Here is a 228-nt window from a genome sequence, read left to right on the forward strand (position 1 = left end):
ACATGAATATACACTCGTCTTCCTCCACTTAACGTTCGTACGCGTGACCTCAAATCCTACCAACAGGAATTCGGCGAGTTGACGGAGCTGGGAAAATTCTTCAGAAGATGCCGTGACGAGGCGACCCAGGCGCCATCCGCGAAGGGAGGCCTGGCACGGTGCCTCAGGAAATACGGGGTCGCTGAGGGGAGCAGTGCCCGGGGGGGAGTCAAGAGAGGGAGAAAGTCC

The 228-nt window shown here is 57.9% G+C and overlaps 1 long non-coding RNA gene across 1 annotated transcript in view; it reads left to right on the plus strand.

Moving 5' to 3' along the window:
• The window catches only part of LOC119586821, a 10966-nt gene extending 10744 nt beyond the window's left edge, over window positions 1–222 (plus strand). The window contains exon 3 of the long non-coding RNA XR_005229970.1: window positions 67–222. This is a non-coding gene — a long non-coding RNA (uncharacterized LOC119586821). The remainder of the gene's footprint in view (window positions 1–66) is intronic.
• Window positions 223–228: the final 6 nt, after the last annotated feature.

Source organism: Penaeus monodon, chromosome 22 (genome assembly GCF_015228065.2).
Source record: "Penaeus monodon isolate SGIC_2016 chromosome 22, NSTDA_Pmon_1, whole genome shotgun sequence".
NCBI classification, from domain to species: domain Eukaryota; kingdom Metazoa; phylum Arthropoda; class Malacostraca; order Decapoda; family Penaeidae; genus Penaeus; species Penaeus monodon.